General features: G+C 45.5%; 1 protein-coding gene across 1 annotated transcript in view; it reads left to right on the plus strand.

Annotated features, from left to right (window-relative positions):
- Positions 1-13163: 13163 nt before the first annotated feature.
- LRRC3B (leucine rich repeat containing 3B) overlaps positions 13164-23012 on the plus strand; it is a 90769-nt gene continuing 80920 nt past the window's right edge. The window contains exon 1 of the mRNA XM_049628903.1: positions 13164-13470. The gene's annotated coding sequence lies outside the window, so the exon portion shown is untranslated. The remainder of the gene's footprint in view (positions 13471-23012) is intronic.

Genomic DNA, 23012 nt, shown 5'->3' on the forward strand with positions numbered 1-23012 from the left:
CCTGCCTTCTAGCTTCTCTAAGCTTGGCCACCGCCAGAGCCTTTTAAGGAAAGCAGAGTCAGCTAAATGTGCCTGCCTCTTTTTGGCTTTTCCTGATTTCTAGATGGCCAGGAATTTCTTTCCTGGCCATATTCAGTGGTCAACGTTCGATGCTAAATGGTGGATTAATTTATGGCATTGATTACTATAAATTAATCAGCATATGGAAAAAGTGGTCCCCAGAGGGCTGCATCTCGCGACTTGGACAGGGCCAACCCTGGGATGACTTCCATTATTCCATTGACAATAAGGCAATTAAGCTTTAGAAAGACGGCAAGGATGTGGCCCACCATGAGGAAAAAACCAGACTTATGGAGCATTTTGCCTCTGAAGAGCTCTGTTGAGCATGGCTCTACCTGGAAAAATGGTTGAATAAGAAAACAAAATACATTTATAGCCCGAGGCAAATCATGAGCATACCTCTGAGTCCATTTTGTCTATCTACTGGAGGTTCTAAAATTCTCATTGGCAAGAAGAATTACAAAGAAATTATTACTCCTTTTATTCTTTCATTCAATAAATACTTGAATATTTGCTTTCACGGAGTTTAATGCTGGGCAGAAGGGGGAGTAGAAAGGCCAGTAGGATATAGGGCCTTCTCTTAAGGAATTTATGACGTTGTATCGATCAGACTGCCACAGATAGTTCTAACTCTACTACGTATATATGACAAAATAAAAGGCATGCTGTGGCAGAGAGGTGGTCAAGTATTGTGGAATAACAGGACAAAACACAATTGCTTCTAGTTATAGGGGGAGCTGTATGTAATGATATATTAATTAGGATGCTTCAAGGAAAGTAACACAATACTCAATGAAAAGGAGCTTAAACTGACACTGGGGATCTGGTTAAAATGCAGATTCTGATTCAGGTTTTCTGGGCTAGTGCCCAAGATTCTGTGGTTACAACAGAATTCTCTGGTTATAACAGGTTTCAGTTTACATTGAGAGACTTGGTCCACTGACCACCCTTTGAGTAGCAAGAACTTTTAAAACTAGGCTTTGTATTATTTCATATAACAGAAGTTTGCAGACATGTGGTTTCAGGGTGGGTTTAAAAAGCTCAAATGACTTCAATAAAGAACCAGGTTCTTTCCATTCTTCTTCTCCGATCCTTGACATAATGGCTTCTGTCTTCACACTTTTCTCTCATGGTCTCAGGATGGTTGCCACAGTTCTAGGCGTCACACACAGGCATGACAAAAGGCATGATCCGTAGAAGAAGAGGGATATTTCTCCTCTTGTTATTCTTTTTTTTATAGGGAAAAAGGCCTTCACTAAAAAATTCCTGGCACCAAGCTTCCCCTTAGTTTCCAGTGACTGCAGCCATGTGTGATGTTAATCCTTCACTGCAAAGTCTGCTGGGAAAGCAGGTTTGCAGCTCCCACAGTGAGGTATGGGCTCTGTTGTAAGAATGGTGGGGAGGGAAAGTTGGTTGGGCAGCCAACTGCACTTGTCACAGTGGGGCTGGGGTTCTGTTGGCCATAGAAATCTTGATGGGCTAGGGACACCCCACTGAGTTAGCACGTGGAAGGGGAAATTGGAGTCCATCATATAATGTGTCACTTAGATAGCATTAGATGACTTAACTTAGACCTTAGAATTGTCTCCTTCTAGAGGCACATGTCTCCCCATCCACCCTTCTATTGTCTTGATTCTAAACACTGATATTTCTCACCTTGAATATTGTCCTAGAGTCCTAAATGCTCTCCCTATCCCCACCCCTCTACACCGCCCATCCATCCTGCATACAGCGTCAGACTCCTAGCCTGCAAATGTGACTGTGATATACTTTGTTCAAAACTCTTCAGTGGTTCCTGATAAAATATTAACTCCGTAATATAGTCTTCAAGTTTCGTTATAATTTCCTGTCTGCTACTTGTTTGTCCTGCTTCACCTCCCAACACTACCCACTAAAAGTCAGACTTCAATGCTACAGAGAATAAGAGAATGATTTTGCTGGGACCTATGATTAAATTCTATAGGTATAAAACCATCTGCTTAAGAATTCCTTTCAATATCTCCACAGATCATTGAGAAATGATTACTAGGATTCCCCTGTTATGGAACATGTACATTTTCTAATCCAGCCCCTATGCTAGATGCTTGATTATCATGGCCATCCTCAAAGATGCCAGGAGGCTTTAATGGTGAGAACTCCAGGGGCCTTTCATTCACTGAGGGAGGGGGAGTCATTTGGAGTCAAAGTTCTGATTTCCTTAATATTACCCTTAGTTTGCTTTCCTTTCCGTGATTTATTAAATTTTACCCAAGACTTGAGGACTTTCTGGCTTATTTGACTTTTCGGTATGCATGATTTATTATTATTAACATCTCTGCCCATCCTCTCATTATTTTTATCACTCTCCCAGATGTAAGTCATAGGCTGCTTACTTTCCCTTCCTGTCCTGCACCTCCCCCAAATCAAACACGGAGCCTGTCGTATCTTAGGTGCTTAGAAAATGCTCTTTCCTTTCTCATCCTAAGACATTTATTGAGCACCTTTTGTCTGGTATGGTGCTAGGGAGTTGAAGATCCAACACATGATCTCAGCCTTTAGATGGTCACACTTGAGTTCACCATGCAAATGCTAGTTTGATTATAGCCATATGGCAGTATGTAGGGAGCACTGGAAATGGGAAGGAAATCGTCCTTAGTGAGTTAGGAAAGGTGATTTGGGGAGGATGTTGGTGAGAGACACCTAAAAGGTAAGGAGAACCTGGGGGTATCCTTTCTGGGAAGTATCCCAGTAAGCAGCACAAGAGTGCAGTGTATTTGGGGGAACCATGAACAGCTAAACTTGGCTAGACCCTAGAAGAAGAGGAAATCACAGAGGGGGAGGCTAGTGAAGTAGGCAGACAGATTATAATGAGACTTATAGGGCTGTGTGATAAAGTTCTGGTTTTATTATGAACCACTGAAGAATTCTAAACAAGGCATGTGACCAACACATTGCAGACTAGGGAATTGCTCCTGCTGCTGGGCTGAGAGCAGAGGACAGTTAGACTTTTTCGGAGGGTAATAGAGTACCCAGGTGAGATATGATAATGTTCTGAATCAAGCCAGCAGTGGAGGGGCCTTGACAGAGTGGTGTGGACCGTTAGCAAGATATTGAGGGAGTAAACTTAGTTCTATTTGATGATGCATAGGGAGGCCAAGGGTGACTATGTGGTGAGTAGAGAGAAGAATAGGACTTTGAGCTTCTTTTACGCCCCTTCGCGCCCCTCGCTGAAATTGTTGCACGACTCCTTATGTCCAAAGGTGCGTGCCAGATACACCCAACAACCTATAAATGTAACTCAATCTTAATTCCTGGTACAACTCGCTAGCAGTGCCTCTCGCTGTGTAACTCTTGAGGAATTGAGTAGTGTGGCTCAAAGAACTTTGGCCATGTGTGAATATTGCACCTTTCCTCTCGGGTATGATCTCTATTTTTATTGAACAACTGTCAGTAGGCCACGCAGCATTGCCAACAACACACTGAAAATAGAATGAAAGCAATTACCTCAGCAAAGATTAACGCAGAAAGTAAAATTGCACTTATGTAATACTCCTTTTCCAGGCACTGAGACCAGCCTTCCGTTGGTTTGTCTGTATCTGTTTCAGAACTGTAACAGAATGACACCATCCCTGTCCATGATGGAGGGATCCATTTTCTCCATAATCCCCTCTTCCTGCGATCTCTAAATCTGTTCTCAGAGCAGACTCCAGAAGAGGGCTGCTCCCCAGGGATGATTTCCCATCAAGATGCTACAAACAGATGAGAGATAATATTAGCTAACAACATATCAGCACTCCTCTGGTGTTTGGCAACTACTTGTCAGTAAGCTTCAAGAAGATGCTTGTGTTTTGGAGAATGTCAGTCCTAAGAGGAACTAAGAGTTGCAGAAGAGATGATTTAGGCCAATTCTCAAGCCTGGGGAAATAAATGGCTTGCCTGAAGCTTCCTTTGTCCCTTGAATTTAAAGAAAGGATTGAAACCCCAACCTCTACTCCAACAAGGGCATTTCCCCCACGCCCTTGGCTTCTTACAATGAAACAGGGACCATAGGGAAAGCTTCCTTGTCAAATCCCTAACACCCCCAGTGGGTGGAGAAAACCTTAATACAAAAGAAGAAAATCAACCCCATAATTAGATACAGAACTGACTCCAGACCAGCTAGCAGAAATATTGTGCCGGCTTCCATAAGTGCTACAGAAGGAGGAAAGGAAAGTCTGCATCAGCAACTTGAGGCTTACATGTGGGTCTGATGGAACGATACCATTTCACAAAGCACAAACAATAACAAAAATAGCTATGATGGGAGGCAAAAAGAAACAAGAACAACTAATTGCTAAGGAGGGCCACTTTGGCATCAATTGTTAATGTCACCCAGCTTCACCCCCCCCCCCCCCGCCAAACCCCACCACCAAATCTCTGGCATTACAGACTGAGTTGGCTCGTTATACCTATTAAGTTGTACTATTATAAATGTTAACCTCTGACCAAACCTTGTCAAAGCAAATCTCACATCTGAAAAGTAACAGGGAGACAGGATGGTAATGGAGATCGTGGGGGGAAACAGGATGCCTGAGATGCACTGATGATTCTGCCTTATGCACCTAGGTCCCCATGTTAGTTAGTTAGAAAGAGAGAGAGGTTATCTGCCAGACAAAGTAAGTGTTATATACACTATCTCAATTGATAGTGTATAATTCTTATAACCACTTTACGAGATGAATATTGTAGTATTGTTCTCCCTTAAGGTAGGGAAACTGAGTCAGAGAAGTTTTGACCCTTCCCAAGCTCAGACCTTCCCAAGTTTAGACCCAAGTTTAAAAACTGTTTATTTTAAAGTAGGTTTACATTTGCAAAAGAATTGCCAAGATAGTACAGACCGGCCATTCCCGTACACCTTTTACCCAGCCTCTCCTAATGTTAACATTTTACATCACAATGTGGACCTAACTTCAAGAGCTTTGTTCCGATGCAATTCACATACTATATAGTTGACCTATTTAAAGTGTATCTTTCAATGGTTTTTAGTATATTAAGAGATATGGATAACTCTGGTCATGTTTAGAATATTTTTATCACCTCAAAAAGAAACCCCACACCGTTCAGCTATCTCCTCCCTTCCCCACTCCCCTCCACACGCCCAAGCCCTAAGCAACGGCAAATCTATTTTATGCCTCTGCAGAAATCCTAGGCATTGCATATAAATAGAATAATATTATATGTGATATTTTGTGACTGTATTGTTTTACTTACCATCACATTTTCAAGATCCAGCTGTGCTATAGCAGGTCTCAATATTTCATGCCTTTTAATGGCCAAATAATATTCCATAAACATATTTTGTCTATCCATTAATCAGTTGATGCTTATTTGGGTTGTTTCCACATTTGGCTTTTATGAACCATGTGAATATTGCTGATAAAGCTGTTTGGAGAGCATGATTTTAGATCTGTAAGGATCTGGTGAGTGTCCTAATACATCACTCCTGAAATAAACTGACTTATGCATCCAGTTGCTAACTGAAGACCTTCCCACGAAGGCAAGCCTTTAAGCCCACAGCAGAGGGTAGTCCAAACATGTATGTCCTATGAACTTGCCCTCTTCAAAAGAGTTGAAGTAATAGATAATGTTCAGTTTCTTCTTTCAAACTCATCGATCAGGTAATCTGACAGTCTCCCTTCAGGATGAGGATAAAGGGGCCAGAGATATGACTTAGCTCCTTAACTCAGGTGAGCCCAGAAGCAGAACCTTGAGATAAAGGCGAGAGTTTGAGTAGTTTGTTTGGAAGGTTCTGGGAGAGGTGAAGGGAAGTGAGACATGGAAGGAAAGGAAACCAATAAAGGGCATACTTTTAAGCAAATTAGTGTTGTGGGTAATTGGGGCACAGTCACATCGAGGACCTCTTGGTGACAGTGTGGAACATGCCTTGGAGTCAAACCAAAAGAGGAGGAAGGTGTAGGGTATTTATCCATCAACTCCCATCAGTCTTGGGGGTAAGGAGTAAGTCCTCTAACTCTTCCAGGGGAAGACCAGGGGAACAAGAAGAGAGCTTCCATCCTGAAAATGAGACTTTCTGAGTAGATACTGACTGATGAGTACTGGATGCAGCCCTATAGACCTGCACTTACTCGTCTGTAGAGTGAGGACTAATTCCGTGTTCACTAAATCCTTGATCATTAGAGCTGGAGTTATATATGAAGCAATATTCCAGTCCAGCCCTGTCCCCTTTTAGTTTATTGCTCCGGAAGAGATCCCTGCCCTGTATGTTAATATGTGAATGTGGTATGTTAGAGAGAGCACACGTTTTGGAGACTGATGCTCCTGGGTTCAAATCCTGACCCCCACCATATAGAATCTACGTGCAAACTGTTTGAACAAACTGTCTCATCTTAGAACAAGTTCTCGGAATCCATAGTCGTTTCCCACCCACAACCTCCGCTCCAAGGTCAGGTAATAAACTCAATGACATGTTTGTTGACACTGAGCACAGTGGCTGAATTGTAGTATGGATTCAATAAGGAGTCATTTTCCATATTTCGACTAGGACTAAGGAAGATATGCAACAAATAAATGCATTCATTCATTCCACAAATATTTATTAAATAATGTGCAGAATTATCTAGCATGTGCAGAATTCTATTGTAGTCATCAGTGAACACTGGTAAAGAATCCAGATTTCTACCTCATGAAGCCTACATTCCAGTAAGTCAAAAACACTGGGATCCTGCTTTTACATGTCAGATCTTATTTTTATTATCTGGAAAAATATGGTTCAATTTATATTAGTCACCGGGCTTTTAGCTTCTCAAACTATAAGCCTCATATCGAAGTGTCCCCAAGCGCACTCTCTCCAACCCTTAAACATATTCTGAGAAGCATTTCTCAAGTCTTTCTTTGATGTTGCATTAGTTGGACTTTTTTTTTTTTTGGTCCCAAGAGACAGAAACTAAATGTGAACTAGTTTAAGCAAAAAGGTGATTTCTTGAAAAAAGAGGATGAATAAAAGCAGGGGAGAGCAGAGACATGGCTGGACTTCCAAATAGCTTGAACCAGGGACTCAGACCCTACAGGGAATCACTCTGCCTCTCACATTTGTCCCTGTGTGGAAGTTTTGTCACTCACAGTATAGTGTGGCTTTCTCTGCATGGCAGATATCATGCCTGCTCATGGCTCCTATGAGTTACACCTTGCGATGTTAGTCATCAGAAAGATGAGCCCGGTCTTCCCAGTTTTCTTGTCCAAAATGCCCAAGAAGAGAGTCTGATATTTCCACCTAGGGATAGGAATTCTCTATTGGATCTCTCAGCTACAAGACACTTCCCACAATAATTATATGGCTAGGGAACTAAGAGTGCAATCCTAGAATCCCATAGGTACTCATATGACCTGTCAAGACACGGAACCCCAAGAAGGCTGATTCTCATATCCTGGGCACCTTTCTGGCAGAAAACATGTATAATAGCCGTTCTGAGAGCTGGAGAAATGAGCAAACAATAGAGCCAGAAGAGGCCACATCTTATTCAGTCCACACAAGGTGTCCATTAGTAGAAATGAGCCAACAATACATTACTTCCTGCAAATTTGTTGAGTATATTCAAAACAAACACATTAAAATGGATTATTCACCATTTATGTGTCAGGGAAGTAATAATAATGTCTTTATTGCACATATTAATGTTCTTGAGTGCTTCCAAAGTACTGTGGAACTTCAAAACATTTTCCAGTTTCAGAGAATTAATTAGCTCCCCTGTGGAGCAGCTCACGAGCAATATTGCCATTTTAGAGATAGAATGATTGAATTGGAAAGGCAAGGGGTGTTGAATTATTCATCTTTTCAATAAGCATGTATAAGCACCCACTCCTTGCATGGCTCGACTGACAGTTGTGGGGGCATAAATTGATCGGAATAAAGTCTCTGCTCTCAAGGAACTTTAGCCCCCTATGATAAGTCTACTAGGAGAGGTGAACTTGTCAACAGCTAGCCTGAATAGGAGTCTACATAAAGCCAAGATAAGATGGATAAACATGAGAAGATAAAAGAAGCTGACAGAGCTGGAAAGAAAGTTAAATGGCAGAGGCCTATGAAAAAACCATGATAGGGAATTTGGTCTTCACTATGTGGACCAGTCATTAAATACACACACACACACACACACACACACACACACACACACACAAATTACTATGCATTTATACATGGCCAGCCCTCTAATTCCTTTATTTTTATTAAACAGTAAACCTATTTCTCCCATCTCCCCCAACCTCTGCCTCTGGCAACCACCAATATGTTCATTGTATTGAAGAGTTTTGTTTTTTGGGTTTTTTTGGTGTTTTGTTTTGTTTTGGTTTGGTTTAGATTCCACATAGAAGTGAAATCACACAGTATTTGTCTCTTTCTCTCTGGTTTCTTTCACTTAGCATAATGCCCTCAAGGTCCATTCATGTTATTACAAAGGCAGGATTTCCTTCGTTTTTATGGCTGAGTAATATTCCATGGTGTCATTTTGTGTGTGTGTGTGTGTGTGTGTGTCTGTGTGTGTGTCTGTGTGTGTGTCTGTGTGTGTGTCTGTGTGTGTCTGTGTGTCTGTGTGTATGTATTTTTCATTACCCATTCATCCATCAATAGACACTTAGGTTGTTTCCATGTCTTGGCTGTTGTAAATAATGCTGCAATGAACATGAGGGTGCAGACATATTTTTGAGATCGTGATTTTGTTTTCTTTGGATAAATACCCAAAAGTGGAATTGCTGGATCATATAATAGTTCTATTTTTAATTTTTTGAGGAATCTCCATATTGTTTCCCATGGTGGGTGCACTACTTTGCATTCCAAATGATCTCGGTAAATGGAAGAAAAACTGATCCATGTACCCAAGTCTTCCAAATGATGAGCTAGATTCACGAGTGTACATTGCCCAGTGAGTTCTGGGTTAAAACTTGCAATGCCATTCGAAGACTAGATTGTTTGTATAATGTTCAGATTTTCATTATCCAGGCAAGGTCCGACTCCTATCGGGTTCTCTTCGTAAACCCAAATGGCATAAAGTGAGGAAATCTATGAGGAACTATGGAGATATGGGAAAGATGCACATGGAAACGCCCATATGGAGAGAAACTGAGGTCTGAGCCTCAGCTCCTGTCGAACGCCAAGAGCCAGCACACGCTGCCAGGCATGTGATGGAACCATTTGGGAAGTGAATCCTCTACTTCTGATTCCAGTGGCCCTAAGCTGACACTGAGTGGGCCAGAAGTGAGCCTTCTTCCCCGAGCCCTGTCCAAATTCCAGATTCAGGCTAATAAAAGATTGTTGTTATTTTAAGTCAAGAAGTTCGGGGGTGATTTGTTATGAAGAGTACTTAACTGGAACACGTTCCACAAAGGATTCATGATATTAACATCTTCTTGCCTTGATTCCATTCATTTAAGTCACCCCAACTATTTAGATTTCAGAAAATCAACTCAAGGGCTCGGAAAAATGCGTTTCCATTTCTCTGGAGAGTTCCAAATGGAAAATGCAATTACAATTTCAAGAGGTTTCCTTTAGTTGCAAAATTACTGGAATATATTGATTTTAAAACAATTGCTTACCCCTATTTCTAGAGAGAGTTAAACTGGAAACACCAGTAAGTAATGTAATATTTGTAATACACACATAAGTTTTACAAAAGCTCCCCCTCTGGGTCAGAGGGGCCGCTGCTGTGATGTGAAGGTCATTGAATGAAGTGGCCCTTCAGTGCTAGGCTTCCTTCTTAATTCACTAATCAAGTTACAAATATAGCTTCTGATACCTCCTCTCTTCTCTTTTTTTATAGGTTGTCAAGACAAGTCAGGGGCAGCAACCAATCAGCTCCTCGTATTAAACAGCATATTTTGCTGAGCTGGATTTGACTCCTGGTTGCTACAAAACAAATCTAAGTTTATATCAGAGGTGACAAACTCCATGCCCTGTCATTTATCCTTTTTATAGCATGGGCGACACCAATGGTCAGCAAGTCTTGTTGATGAGCATGTGAATCAAGTAGAGCAGAAAGCATCCCAAGTCTAGAGGTTTCCTCTGTCAATAGGTAGAAATCATTTGTTTTAATTAAAAGAGAACTAATTTAAAAACAAATTCCTCTGCTTTTGATTACCCTATATATTTTTTTAATTTTTTTTTTTTACATTTATTTATTTTTGAGACAGAGAGGGACAGAGCATGAACGGGGGAGGGTCAGAGAGAGAGGGAGACACAGAATCTGAAACAGGCTCCAGGCTCTGAGCTGTCAGCACAGAGCCCGACGCGGGGCTCAAACTCACAGACCGTGAGATCATGACCCGAGCCGAAGTCGGTCGCCCAACCGACTGAGCCACCCAGGCGCCTCTACCCTATATATTTTAAAAGATACTTGTAATCCCTGTATGAACAGGGATAACCACTGTTAATACTGGAGTATACATTACTCTAGACACGAGCCTAAACCTATGCATATATTCACATTTATACATGTAATGATTGCCAAGAGAAAAACATATTGAGATTTTTACCGTGTAGTAGGCACTTATTTGTGAAATAAGTGTTTTGCAAATTTCAGTGAAAACAGAACACTATGAGGTAATTAACATCAACCAATTATACCTTTAAGGAATTGGAAGTTCAAGTCTAAGATTTCTACATAGCTATCAAGTAGAAATGTATAGCTCCAAACCTACATCTGTTGACTCCAGATATTAATTTTTATTATTGTGTCTCTCATCTTGTGCATCTGATTTTTTTGCATCTAAAATTATAATTATCATTTATAACAATACTCACTTAACTCATTTACAACCACAGTTTAATGTCTGACCAGTATCCATTTATAGATTTAAAAAACATTTCACTATTCCAGTCTTGTTAGAAATTTCAATTTGGTTTTGTTTATTTTCAATTTTCCACTAGTGTAAACAACACTGTAATGAATATCCTTGCATATAAATCTTACTGAATATCCATTATTTATTCCTAATGATGAATTTCTAGAAGTACAGTCTTAGGGACAATGACCTCCAAAAAGTTTATGCTTTCAAGAGTAACATCATATTTCCCTTCAGAAAAGTTACACCAAATTACATACCTGCCATCCATAAGTCCTAAGACTTCATTTAAAAAACAAAAACAAAATAAATAAACAGAACTTAAACCACAAAAAAACCACAACCTTTCCAATCACAGTTTCATCTTAGAAATAGAAGGTATCTTAGCAATCATGTTTTCTAATCTCCTACACATTATGGACCTTTTCCTTAGCACATCCCCGATCTAGATGGTATCCATCCTACAATGCATAGGAAGTGGGGGTAGAAAATAAAGAACAATTTTAAATATCCCTAAACTACATAGCACTTTTTTTTTTTTTTACCTCTCAGCAATGAAGTACTCTTCAAACTATTCTAAAATGCATCTACAATAAGAGAGCCTCATTGGAAATGAGGACACCTTGGCAGTCTTTCAACATACTTGACACAGGTCATGAAATAATACAGATTTTTTTGGTCATTCTCTGCCTGGAATGGGTTTGCTTTAGGTGTGGGCAACTGAGTACATATCACTTGCTCTATGCAGTTGCCCAACAACTCGGTTTCCCTTGCTTTATGGGAATTCAGCAAACAGACGCAGGCTGGTCAGTGGGAAAAGAAAAGTGTCCAGAAACAAAAAATGAATTAAATGCTTTTCCATTTCTAGGTCAGAGGAGCTGGGAGTAGAACTGTGTGTGCCCTCCCCTTCCCCAAACCCTCCCAAATTTCGTCACCCAAGTTCCTTTAATTGTAGACACTCTGGGATTTAGCAGTGTTTAAAGGAGAAAACGACTTCCAACAGGCTAAGCTTTCCTTGAGTACCCACTAGACACAAAACAAGTCTGGATGTTGCAGTGGTATCCTAAAAAAGAAGAAAAAAGGAGATAATACAGGTGAGTGATGCAATGGAAAACTATAAAAAAAAAATCTATACCTATGTGAATTCTGCAAGTGATTGGCAAATTTGACTGTGATAGCAAAGAGAAGAGGAAAAGTAATTCTGCCTGGAGTGAGGGGTGAGGGCTGGGGTGGAAACAGGGCTGTAAAAGAAGGTGGTATGTGTAGATGCTGGGAAGGCTGGTTCCTCTGGCCCCACTTGCTTGTTTCTTGATTCATTTATTTATTTAGGTGCAGCTCTGCTAAATAATTTAAATCATGAACTGAGAACCACTGAAACCAGCAATTTGTGTTAATCTTAGCAAACACACATGAACACACGCACATACACTTTCTTAAGGTCTATATATACTTTGCACGCCGTTTTGTTGTTGTTGTTGTTTTGTTTGGTTTGGTTTTGGTTTTGGCTGTAGAAAGTCATCCCTGCAACGGGAAGGCAAATTGAATTCTAACACCTTCTTCTGCTTTGGGAAACTGGACTAGTAGGGGGTGGGGATCAAGGCCCAGGACTCATGGCCAAAACTTTGTGCTTCAGGAACCGCAGGGGATCATTCTGATATTGGAACATAGAGCCTTCGGGGAATAGCTCACTTGATCCCTCTTACCCTGGAACAGCCTACTACATACAGCACTTGGCACCCAGTAGGCCATCATTTGTCGAAGAGATGTTAGGCATCCGCCTTTTCCCCATTAGAGGACAATCAACCCATCACCTCATTATGCTGCTTCTGCCGGTTTTATTCAGCTCGGATCTCAGTAGTTAGATAAACAGGAGAAAGAATGGGGCCGTAGCTTCCAGAGAGAGGAGCTCTGCACCGGCGGGGTGCGAGGAAGGCAGGCGAGGGAGGCGGAGGGAGCCCATACTCCCACCTCGGCGCCTCTCCTCCCGCAGCAAACGCTCAGCCCCCGCCCTCTCTCTCCGTTCCGGACCCTCCACCCGGCTGGCGAGAGGGCAGCGCGGGAGAGGCGGTGGCAGGGCTCTGACTGTCACGTTCGTTCCCTGCTGCTTTTCCCGTCCCCAGCCTCCTCGCCCCTCCTCCCTCATCCTCAGCCGGGGTTTGGAGGCGATTCCCCTCTAGTGCCTGAGACGATCGCATCTGGGCGAGCGGCGCTTCGCCTCCCTCGCGTCTTTGTCTCCTCCTCCTGCAAGGCTCCGGGGCCGGGCGCAGGGTCTGCAGCAGCCGCCGCAGAAGCGGGAGCCAAGCGGTGCTCCGCACGGCCGCCCGGAGCCGCACCCTCGCTCGGTGGAGGCGCCGGAGGACGCCGGCCAGCCACGCACAGCCGGCGTCCCGCGCTCCTGCCTCCGCGCACTAACGCCGCCGCCGCGGCGGGGAACGAGCCCTCCCGGCCGGCCGGGTCCGGGGTGGGCAGCCCGGCTGGCAGCGGGGTGGGAAGAGCGGGCGCTGCAGCTCTGGCAGCTCACACCCCCAGGCAGACGCATCCAACGCCTCTTCCCTGCGCCACGAGGATGGAGCAGCCACCCCGGCCCGGGACTGGCGCAAGGTAAGGTGCAGCCGCCTGTTGCTTTTCGCAAAGCGCGGTGTCGTCCCTCTACCCGGGTGTCTAGGCCGTCCCTTCCCGTAACAAGTAGAGGGGAACTGTCACCCCAGGTCAGAGCCACGTCCAAAGCTCCGGTCCCCTTGGCGCAGACCCCGGGAGAGACCCCTCCTGGCGGGGGGAAGTCGACCCCCTGCTCGCTTGCAGCCAGCTGCTGTGCAATAGTCTGCAAAGTTTTGTGCGCCCCCCCCTCCCCGCGCGGTGCTCACCCCGTGCCGTGCAAGTTGCAGGTCTAGTTCTCGCGTGCGCCCTTCCCCCAGCCCTCCCCCACTACCACCCCTGACGTTTGCATCTGCCCATTTCTCTTTCGGTGTTCTTGCCAGTCGACTTTTCACTCCCTGCAGCTCCCGCTAGAGAGGCGAGGGTTTGGGACTCAGCAGTGCTCATCCTGCTCGTGAGGGTGGGATAGGAGCAGAGAGAATGCAATAGGAGGGGTGGGACATGGGAGGAGGCTGCGGCCACCCTTGGGGCTCAGTCTAGCACGGTCCATCCTTGCGTATGCCACCCCGAACTCGGTAATGAAACCCTTGGAGTGGCTTGCGGCTGTGTGCCGCGGGAACAGCAAGTGCAGATCCGGGTGGGTGAAGTAAGTCATTTGGGGAGAGAAATGTTGCTGGAGGGGTGGGGGTGGGGGTCTCGGGTAGATCTGGTTGACAGGGTACCAAAGGGCTCCGCTTTTAAAGTGGGCGAGGGGCCAGTCCAAGCCGTCACCTGACACGGAGGAAAAAGGATTTGAGTCCGGAGAGCTCTGGCCCGGGTGTGTAAATAGAGATGGGGGGAGGGGCTGGGCACCTGGGAAGGCGCAGAGAGGCAGAATGGAGCCCTGGAATGCCAGAGCCCGGGGGGGGGGGGGGGGGGGGGGGGGGGTACTTGGGAAGGCCGGCTTCTGGGTGCCTGGAACGGGGCGATCTTCCTCTCCAGGAGAAACAAACCTCCAGGCGAGATTGTGAATGCGTTGGCGTCTCAGGCGGCGACCGAGTGGTCAGATCATGGACCAGGGATGCTTTTCCTGGCTCTAAGAGGACCAGAGTCCTCTCCTTTCCCCGGCACCCGCTTCTACACCCTTCCACCTCCGCAGCCGAGTCCGTAGACCCACGCCCACCTTCCCTGCCGGGCGCTCTGGAGTCAAGGAGGTCTGCACAGCCGCAGGGTGGGAAGGGGATTCCTGGCCCCCAGGAGAGGCGTGTGTGCCGGGCAGGGGGGCGGGGGGAGTCCCCAGCGCCAGGAGAGTAGACAGGGGTTCGAACCGGTTGGAGGAGAGCGCAGGGGCGGAGGCTGCAGTGGGAAGCCACCTTTCCGTCCCCCACCCCCCCCCCGCCCTTCCGCAAATCGCACCTGGGCGGAGCGAGGGAGTGGGGGAGCCCCAAGCTGTGCCCGCAGGCTCGGGAGCCAAGAGCCGGAGGGCGTGCGGGAAACGCAGGGCGAGGTGGTGTGGGCATCCGATGAGGGGAGACTTGGCTTCCAGGCCGGGGCCCCGGGCAGAGGTGGGTCTTTCCACGTTTGGGCCCCTCGGCAGGTCCTTGTGGTTGTTGCAGCCGCCTTAACGGATGCGGGAAGGCGAGGCTCTCTCCTCCTTTGCCCCCCAGCAATCTCGAATGGAAGACCATTTGCGGGAGGGGGCCTAGACTGCTGTTGCAGAGAAGGGGCGCCCCCTCCCCGGGCTCCATTTCTCCAGGTGGGCTACCAAAGGCCTGGAAGCACCTCGTTTAACCCTTCTCTCTCTGAGGAGGTGCACGCCCCTCTCCAAGCAGCACCTTGGAGAGTCCAGTGCCGGGTTTCCACTGGCCCATCGAAGAATTTGGAGGTTGCGTGGGGTCCCGAGCTGTTTAAAACCCTCTGGCCCTCCTTGCCCAGGCCTCCCACGTGCAGGCTTTTCGGGGCACAGCCGCCTCTGCGGTTGCCCTGTTATAATAAGTCTGCTGCTCTCCCGTAACCAGCCGGGAGAAAGCAGAGCTCAGCGCAGTCTCCTTTTCTGGGCCCCACGCCTTGGCCAGACCCTTCCGGAAGAGACGTCGACTTGCCAGGGCTCCGGGGGAGGAATCCTGAGGTCGCTCACTCCCACCCTGGGGCACCCCTGGAGCAGCGAGCTCCAGTCTCCCCGCGGCCGGCTTCAGAGCCCCGAGGAGCGGGACCGGGGATTCCCTCAGCGCTGACTCCCCGCGGCTCCTGAGCACAAAGGCCACACCCTCACAGGCCAGGCATCGCAGGGGACAGAGCGTTGGCTTCTGCCGAATTACCTGGATACCTGAGGTAGGATCCCAGAATGAAGTCCCTCACCCCGCGAGAACTACCCCGGGGCCAGTTTCTTTCCGGATGCCTATTACCTGGGTTTGTGCTCGGGCCACTTCCCTCTGCATGGAGAAACAGGTTGGAACATGTCCCTGGGGAACTCTTGAAGGAAGACTTCAATTGCACACCAAAGTGTCCCCGTCCGTCCTCCCCCCCACCCCCCACCCCCGCGTTGCTGAGATATCCTGGGGAGACAGGTAGTAATAATAATCCGCGCCAGTGTTTATTGAGCTCTTGCTCTGTGCCAGGCACTATTCTTGATATTTTGCGTGAACTGTTTTAGTTTTACTCCTCACAACAGCCCTGGAGGACAGTTATTTTTTCCCCATTTTATGGGTGAGGAAACTAAACCATGGAGAACTTAAGTTATGTGTTCATTGTCATCCAGCCAGCAAGTGGGGAAGCTGGTTAGTCTTGTGGGTAGAGAACACTGGGTGTGTCCCAAGCTCCCTGACCCTGTTTGGTACTAAAGACCTTTTGTCCACAAGGAAGTATGGGTGAGGTCTCCCAGCCCTTTACTCCAAACCCCGCAGGCATACTGTGGGAGGCTGATGGGGCATGTCCCCTCTCTCAGAGTCTGTTGGGGTACATCTCGGTAGAATGGGATCCTGGTGCTGAAAGCAAATTTAGGGAACTGGCTGCTGGCAATGGACTTCTTTTCTGAACCTTTTGGTAGACCTTCCCATTTAAAATATGAAGAGCAGTGGAGAGGGGGGAATCCAAACGTGAGCAGAGATCTATAGTCACAAACCGTAGAAACTGTGTTTTGCCAGTGTCTTTCTAGTGATTGAACCACAGAACATTAGAGCTAAAGGGATCTCAGATATCACTGCCCCCAATCCAGAAGCAGGGAGGAGATTCAGTGATATGTTCAAGGCCACTCTGTGTGTTCCTAACATAACCAGTGCTAGAACCACTGTCTTCTGACTCTTGGCCAAAATAAGCCATGTTGATGCATAAATGGATTATGGCCACTGCTGTTTTTCAGCATCTTAAAATTAATTAGGGAAAAACTTATTAAAAGAAAGTTCATTTTTCTAATTCTTCATAACTGCCTCAGTCAGCATAACCAGAAAAAAAATAGCTATCATATAACGGATACACCATCACAAATGTGTCTCATTTGCAAAAAATTGCAACCAAATACTTATAAGCCTTCAAATCAACAGCGTTTAAGTAACCATGCAAACCTTTAGGTGACGTTCAATAAAATTGAATGGATTCCCAATCATTGTAGCAGTCTTTTTGTCAGGAGGAGTAGCTCTGTCTGGCCTCACTCCCAAGTATTTGGGAAAATAAGAGAAATCATAGTAGATCAGAGGGGAAAATTCTTTTGAATACAATGGAGTGATTTGGTATGATTTCTTCTGAATTTCTGACCGTTGGGTCACACTTTAGGCTGTTGCAAATCTGAGGCAAAACAATATCTTTCTAGCGGATATACCTGAGGCTCAGAGAGGGGGAAAATAGCCCTTTGCCACTTTGTTACCCACAGAGACCTTGTAACAAAGGGACCTTCTTCAGCAGCCTAGGGATGCCATATGGCCCTAGCCATTCTTATAGGACAGAATTTTGGTTTCTAAGAACATCCCATGTCTTTTCTCTGTAGCTACTGGCATCAGGAGGTCCTGCCCCTGGAGACAAATCAAGAAAAAGTCAGTTGGAGTAAACAGAGAGGGGGATTGGGAAAAACCTGTTCCTTAGAGCCACACAGAGGGGTGAGAGTTACAGGCAGACAGATGGTGGAAGCTTGGTGCCTTTTATGTAGCCTGGGGTAGGATTTGCATCCCTGATGTTGTGAGAAGCCAGGACAGAAGCCGTCAGGCAGTAACTAGGGGTGAAGGAGGAAAAGGTGAAGGTGAGGGATCATTGCTGTCAAGAACCTGGGGTGGGGGTAGATGGAGGTCGGCTGATAAAGGGCTTTGGGGTGACAGGAATGACCATGGAGAGACTGAACTGAGAGATGCTGTTCTTTCCCCTTCCCCGCCTCCCCACCACCTCAGTTTGCCTTCTGTGTTGGGTTGACTGGTCCGAATCCCAGAATCCCCTGTTATCTCGAGGGGAGCACTCACATTTTTAGAGAATTTATTAGAAATGAATATTATTTTATGTTAAGTCAGAAAACAAAATATACGTAGCTGTCCCAATCTTCAGGGGAAACCATGAAAATTCACATTAAAGTGGAGAAGCTGGTCTAGTGAGATCACAGCAGTGTTAGAGGAGAAAAGATGTACCGTTGAAATCAGGTATGACAAAATCCAAAAGAAATGGTCTCTCTTTTAGGAAGCACAGGAAGAAGAATCCTTTTTGATCTGGGCAGACATCCTGGTTCCCAATTTGTAGCTTTTCAGGGATGATAGGAGACTTAGCTGGAGCCTCATCCTGTTTATGTGGTTGGCATCCCTTCTCCCTGTTTCACTGTGGCTTTTATGTGGTGTAGTGTTAAAGGGCCCACACAGCACTTCTGCTGGGACAATTCTTTGCGCGTGTATCTACCTTAAATCATATAAACTGATATCAGTTTGTTGGCAGAAGAGCAACTGCTTTAAACGGCATGTTCTGGGGAAAAGAGTATGGAAAAAAAAAAAAAACCCGAAGCCTTTTTATTCAGAACACAATGAATAAACGCATTTATGCAATACATAGCATGAATTAAAATTCTCAGTTTGGGTGAGATATTTGAAAATAAAAACATAATCAAGGACCGGAGCATCTGAACTTGACCTACTTTGAGTAACAAGAGAAGCCGTATAATAAGTTTCTGTGGAGTTTGAAGAAGACGTTGGAGGGGAAAAAGGTTCACTAAGTAGAATCTGAGAAGTTTTACCCTCGTGTGTTTTATTTTAAATAAATATATACTATCTTAATTTACACTTAAGTTTGAATATTCCATAAGATCAATAAATCTAATATTTTATCTGCAGGTTGTGACTTTGGAGAGCTTTATTCTACAAGTGGTTGGGAACCATGATGGCAGCTTTTATATCTGACATACTAGTATATAATTGTATATCCCTTATAAAAGCCCAGTGAATTAATACATTGTAACATGGCGTATGAAATTTTATGTGAGAATGAAGTCTGCAGTCTTCTCAAGAGCTAACAGCCTTGGAACATGCTATTTTCCCAAAGGGGATGAGTTGTTGGCAAGGGCAGTATAATTCATTTAAAATAAATAAATGAACAAGGGTTGAAAAAGAACCACCCTGATAAAAATGGATTTTTTTCTTTAAGAGGATCAATGAACAGATCAGTGAAGTTTATAAAATTTGTGGTTTCAATTTATCCCAAGTTCTCTGAGCTGCTTCATATGTTAACAACTCTCCAATGTAAGTGTCACTACACTTTCAGATAGTTTTCTAAAAAGAATTGTGCCTTTCCTTAGAATTAAATTGGAAACAGAGGTGCCTGGATGGTTCAGTCGGTTAAGCGTCCGACTCTTGGTTTCAGTTCAGCTCATGATCTCAAGTTCGTGGGATCGAGCCCCACGGAGCCTGCTTGGGGTTCTCTCTCTCCCTGCCCCTCCTCTGCATGTGCTCTCTCTCTCTCTCTCAAAATAAGTAAACATTTTTTAGAAGAAGAAGTAAAATAGAAACATTAAAAAAAAATAAAAGATTGTGAACCATTCTCGAACACAGAATAACCCTCCACAAAATGAAGCATGTCTTCAAATGCAGATTCGTTTCCTTTTTTCTCTTTCTTCTCTTTATTTCTTCCCTTTTGTTCTTTCTTCCTTTCATTTTTTAGGCCATTGATACACGTTTTCTGTCTACATGTAAGCCTTCAATACCTTGCCGGGAGAGTTGGCTATTTCAGGACAAATGTTTCCCCTGGTGAGGGCAGGGAGGAGGCACAGTGCACTTGGATGTTTGTCCAGAGCAAAAGCACACAGGTCATGAAGGCACACTGGCTTTCCCTCTAGTCTAACCTCTTCACTTCTGATTTAGAAAAGCAGTGCTGGTAAAGGCCTGCTTACAGAGGGCTCCCCCTGTTAGCAGTGACTAAGCAGTATACTTCTCTTTTGCTACTCTGGGAATTTATGCACTGAGAAGAATCCTGGTCTAGTCTGCTGACCTTCCCTAGACATCTGGTCAGCAGGGATTATCAAGCAGGAGTGTTTCCCATCCTCCTACAGATTATATTTAAGTTTGCATTGGCAAAGGCAGGTACCCTTCTCCCATGGAATGTTTGGTTGTCATTTATTCAGGTGGTCAGTCTGTTTTTTGGTGGCTCCTTAGAAACGTGTCATCTAGACAAAATAAATTCCCTTCCCCAGTGCAAGGTGGACTGTAGGCGCTTGGTGCCCGAAGCATCTGCTGCAAAATCCAGGAAGGAGGGAGGACTGACAGCCAGCTGGGTCAGGGGGGCGAAGAGAGAGGTAACAGGATACAGCAAGGAGAGAAAGGGGGTGAGAGAGGTAGGCCAGGAAAGAAAACAGACCACCTGAAGGAAGAAAACCCAGCTCTGTGCACAGAAAGACTAAATGAGATTTAATAGTACGCCAAACATGAGGGGTAAGATTTAAAAGGCATAAAAATAAGAAGATACGGAAAGCTAATGGGGATGATAAAGGGCTGAAGAAGTGTACAAGGAAAAATAACGTACCCAAATAATTCCTCAAGGTGTAGGTCAAAGGAAAGGCAGGCTGGCTGCTCAGCCAGAGGGCCTGGTCTCATACCCACATTCCCCTGTCCCCTGTTCATGTGGCTTCTCTACCACCAGGCCAATCAATGGCTCTTCATCTCATTGATGCCTGTGGCCCTTTGGCAGTCCTCCAAACTTAGGGACCCGCAGAATGACGTGTTTAAATGCTTCAAATGCAACCCAGAAGATTATAACACTAGATACACACACGCGCGCGCACACACGCACACCATTGTAAGCTCCTAATGTATGTGTAACAACAAGATCTGGTGGGACAGATGGCCACCATCTCTCCTAAGTAGGGATCTGCAATGGGGCTGCTTTGAGACACCTGCAGCAGCTGTGTTCGGACACGAAGAAGTCTGCTTTCTGTCAGTGGCAAAGTCTTTGGTGCTTTTACGACATGGCAGACCGTAAAGGCAGTATTGTCGCCTGCCTTTATGATGGAATGAAATACTAAATTGTAGTGCAGTGTTCATAAACAAAGTTGTGACTCTTTCCCTGTTCAGGTTTATGGATCACTTGCATTCTGTTGATAAATGCCCTAGAGGTCTGCGACCCCAAAAACCTTGGACCCATGTTCGGTGTCTCCAGCTAACGCGGTAGGAGTACATCGGAACAGACTTGGGCAGATTATAACAGGGTCCTCCCAGCTTCTTTTGTCTCTCTGGGATCTTCTCTCTCTCCATCTCTCTCTCTGGACCAATTTTCACTTTTCTGGCCCCAGGAACTGGCCTTACCTGCCCTATTCCTAGGGGTCATGGTTGTAGACAATGACGGGCGTTGGCAAATAAAAATCACTGTTAGCTGAAAGAGACTCACATATCAGGGGCACAGGCAGGCTGTGGGATGCCTCTGTAAGAACTAGAAAATAGGCAGCAGCATCTGGCTCCTGGCTAGGTGAAGATTGGCCTATATCTCAGTCCCCGATGGCTGGCTGCCTTGGCTACGTGCCCTGTCGCCTTGGCTGGTCACCTGAAGTGTGCATTTCAGCTGAAAGTTTTAAGTTCCCCTCCAACACTTGTTTCCCCAAAGCAGAGCTGCTATAATGGTTCACTTCCTTTCCCTGTCCATTTCCTGCTTATCAGGAAATGGCCTCAGTGCAGGCCAGGTAGATGGAGACCCAGGGGGAAAGGTCTGGGTCTGGAGAACTGAATTCTTAAACTGATGAATAAGGCCATGAGTGATACAAAGGAGACTGTGGTCATAGGAGTGTTTTCCAGACAGATGGCTCATACTGTCCTGTGTTACGGGAGGATGCCAGGATGTCCCCGATGGTGGAGATCACCATGTTTCTGTCTGTTCTATTTGGTGAAGTAGAACCTGCTTAATAGAAAAAGTTCTCCTAAGAAAGCCTTTGACTTTGCAGGAGGGAAGCAACATCCCAGAAAATATCCTGCTTATATGCAGGTAGAGTATTTGGGAACGAGGCAACCTCATTCTACATCAAACTTTGGCCTTAATCAGCATGATGTCTTTGGGCTGGTTAAGTTGACTGCCCTCTGCTCTACTTCCCCAGTAAACTGGAGGCTTTCTAGAGCCCCTTCCAGCTCTGTGGTCTCTAATGTCAAGGATGTGTCTGGCTTTGCTTTACTGATAATACTCCGTATGATGGCTTTCCTGTTGAGCTCGTTCAAGCTCACTTCTTTGCTTAGGCCCTCCAGCCCTGACACACCAGAGGACCAGTAATGATGGGCAGAGACTCCCCAGTCCTGAGGGTCTGTTGACCCCCAGAGCACTTCCAGGAGCCCAGAATAAGAGGATGGTGGTGGTCGGCAGAGGGATTGATAGAGGGAACGACAGCTGACAGGTGAAAAGGGATAGAGTAGGCAAAGGGCAGAACCATTGGTAAGTTTCCTTGCAGCAGTAACTGTCACTCAGGAAAGTTGCAGGAAAGATGAAGGAGGGGCTCCTGAGGTTTGACTGTGTGCCTGTCTTCATAACTGTATGATGTGTCACTTGCTACTAAAAACTTCCAGGTTACTCGTTGTTGTATTGAGGACGATCCTCAGTAGGGTTCCATAGTTCCTTCCTCACCTGGTCCTGCCTGTCTCTTCCTCTGTCGCCTTCCTAGGTGCATCCTGCACTCTGGTGTATCTGAGCTGACGTGTTAGTACCGGGTAGTGCCACCGACTCGTCCCATTTCCTCTTTCCAACTCTGCATTCAGTGATATCACGTTGAGAGCTCAAAATCCTCCACGGTAGGATTATCGGCACCACAGAAACTCACAGACACTGCAAAGCAGGGCTTTTTTGATGCAGAGAATCTGTTGCTACATTTTACCAGCATACGACACTGCCCTGGCCCCACCAGGGACCTTGTGGTTGCTGCCACAGAACGTGCCTTTTCCTGTTCCTAACAGTTCACCTGACTGGGTCTCCCTCCTTTCCTCTCTTTTTCCTTTCTTCTGTCTCTCCCTTCCTTCTGTCTTTTCATCTACCCATCTATCCAGAGGTAGCCAGACTCGGTTCTAATTCCCCTTCTGCAACTGAATAGCAGAGTGAGTGACTCCGAGAATATTCCCTAACCTTTAATGTGCCTAAATATCCTCAGA

Source organism: Panthera uncia, chromosome C2, assembly GCF_023721935.1.
Source record: "Panthera uncia isolate 11264 chromosome C2, Puncia_PCG_1.0, whole genome shotgun sequence".
NCBI lineage: Eukaryota > Metazoa > Chordata > Mammalia > Carnivora > Felidae > Panthera > Panthera uncia.